Raw genomic sequence first — 2,500 nt, 5'->3', positions numbered from 1 at the left:
GTGAAAAAAAAAAGTAACAAATAAGAAAGGATCGTCGGCTTGGGGGTACGCCCGTTTCCGTTTCAACTTGTCTCGCGAGGGTGGTTTCGGGGCCAGCAGGAGAGCTCGTCGGGGTAGCAGGCCCTGCAGCCGTGGTCACCGCCAAACCCCCACAACTCGAGCAAGTGAAAAAAAAAAGTAACAAATAAGAAAGGATCTCTGTCGGCTTGGGGGTACGCCCGTTTCCGTTTCAACTTGTCTCGCGAGGGTGGTTTCGGGGCCAGCAGGAGAGCTCGTCGGGGTAGCAGGCCCTGCAGCCGTGGTCACCGCCAAATCGCCACAACTCGAGCAAGTGAAAAAAAAAGTAACAAATAAGAAAGGATCGTCGGCTTGGGGGTACGCCCGTTTCCGTTTCAACTTGTCTCGCGAGGGTGGTTTCGGGGCCAGCAGGAGAGCTCGTCGGGGTAGCAGGCCCTGCAGCCGTGGTCACCGCCAAATCGCCACAACTCGAGCAAGTGAAAAAAAAAGTAACAAATAAGAAAGGATCGTCGGCTTGGGGGTACGCCCGTTTCCGTTTCAACTTGTCTCGCGAGGGTGGTTTCGGGGCCAGCAGGAGAGCTCGTCGGGGTAGCAGGCCCTGCAGCCGTGGTCACCGCCAAACCCCCCACAACTGTTGGGCGCCTACCTGCGCGGGGCAGGAGGACACTTTCCGATTTCAAATCTCCGTTTGCCGAGTCCACCCCGAACGCACGCGGGCGGGCGGGTTCGCATCACCCTTCGTCACAAGGGGCGAAGCCCGTTCCACCGTCTCGTCAGTAGTGCCGACCGGTCTGTGATCGACGAGGGGAGCCACACCAGGTCCGGCCCTGCTGCTTGGCGGCACCGCGTCGTCGGGAGCTCGCGACAGACGGAGGGTTTCGGTGTACTCTCCAGCCACGGGAAACGAAGCCGGTGATGCAGGCGCCGGTCTTTCGCTCCCAAATCGGCTGGGTTTACATCGTTGCTATCTAGTCACGCTCCCTTCAAACCCGACGGGGTACCTATTCCCCTCACCCGTCTGTGCGTATACAGCCTCTTTGCACTTGCGGGATGGGGGTGGTGGTTTAAAGACTCTCGAGTTGCCGCCCGTCGGTCTCCGAGCTCCGTGCAGTAGTGATCCCCAGCGAACTGCCAGCAGGGCGAACGAGCGATCCCGCTCTCGGTCGGGGCGCCTGGCGTCGATCGGTGGTCGGTGGCTTGCGGGCAAGCTGCGCTGTGAGTGTGGGAACGAGTATGACGAGCCGTTGCCGCGACTCCCAGTCCACCTCGGCGGTGGCTGGGCCGGGCGGGCGTCTGCTCGGGCGAGTGCCGCCCCCGCCTCCTCGCAGGAAGTCCGCTCGCCGACACGCCGCCACGTGCACGCGTCAGTGACGCTGCCGAACCGATGGCCGGTGCCCGTTCCCGCCTCTGCTTTTCCTAGGGCAAAGCTGCTGCACGCCTCGTGATACTAGGCGGGCGACATGGTGGCGGTGATCCTGCCTCCGTCGCTGCGGTGCGTTGGGGCACGCATCGCCTCTTGGGCGCCCTGTCCTCCTCCCCCCAATAGACGTATGTTTCTGCGGGCCGCACCAGGATGGTGCTCCCCATCGCTTCACGCCACCCTGCTCCGCCCGCACAGCCGGCGTGCAGGTGGCTGTAGCTCAAGGTGGGGAGCGTATGTGCGGTCCGGGTCGCTTTCCTCTGGCGAGGGAGAGACCTAAAACAAACTCAGACAACTCTTGACGGTGGATCACTCGGCTCGTGCGTCGATGACGAACGCAGCTAGCTGCGAGAATTAATGTGAATTGCAGGACACATTGATCATCGACACTTTGAACGCACTTTGCGGCCCCGGGTTCTTCCCGGGGCCACGCCTGTCTGAGGGTCGTTTGGCAATCAATCGCACTCGCCTTGGCTGGCGAGAGCGCGGCTGGGGTGTCGCAGAGGACCCGTCCTCTTTGTCCCCCTAAGTTCAGACTCCGGAGCCCTCCGGCGTCGGAGCGCTTGGCCTTTCCCCCCCACCCTGCACATTCCGTTCGTCAGGCTCGACGCCATCCCCCCGCCGGGGAGCGCGGCCTGGCGTCCGTCTGTGTCGTGGCAGTGGGGCCAGCACGGCTGTCACCGGTCCCAGAATGGCTGTCGGTGGTTCACACTGTGTGTGTGTGCCAACCCTCCTGGTCTCTGGGACACGGAGCTGCCACGAAGTGTTGAGCCTCCAGTGGGGGGTCTGCCTAAGCTCTGCACGTCCGCATTGGGTCCGTCTCTCGGTTGGCTGGCAGTGGAAAGAGTGAAGGGAGCCGCGGAGGTCCGGTGCTGGTGCGCCGCCGGCCTGACCGTGGAGCTCGCCGGTTTGACACGCTGACCCGACTCGATGGTTGATCGATTGAGAGTGCTGGGAGCTGCAGGCCGCCCGCTGCTGCAGCCGCCCGTCTCGTGGTTCGTCCTCGGCCTTAAGTGGCCGGCGGGGCGTCTGATCCTGTCTCCCCTGCTGGCGCCGAGTGCC

At 63.1% G+C, this 2,500-nt stretch overlaps 1 non-coding gene across 1 annotated transcript; it reads left to right on the top strand.

Annotated features, from left to right (window-relative positions):
* Positions 1-1,731: 1,731 nt before the first annotated feature.
* Positions 1,732-1,885, top strand: LOC140473942 (5.8S ribosomal RNA). The gene has a single exon (XR_011958722.1). It is a non-coding gene; the product is annotated as a 5.8S ribosomal RNA (ribosomal RNA).
* The last annotated feature ends 615 nt before the right edge of the window (positions 1,886-2,500 follow it).

This window comes from Chiloscyllium punctatum, unplaced genomic scaffold, assembly GCF_047496795.1.
Source record: "Chiloscyllium punctatum isolate Juve2018m unplaced genomic scaffold, sChiPun1.3 scaffold_786, whole genome shotgun sequence".
Classification (NCBI taxonomy): domain Eukaryota; kingdom Metazoa; phylum Chordata; class Chondrichthyes; order Orectolobiformes; family Hemiscylliidae; genus Chiloscyllium; species Chiloscyllium punctatum.
The sequence above is the reverse complement of the archived record's forward strand: the minus strand, read 5'-3'. Positions and strand labels throughout refer to the sequence as shown.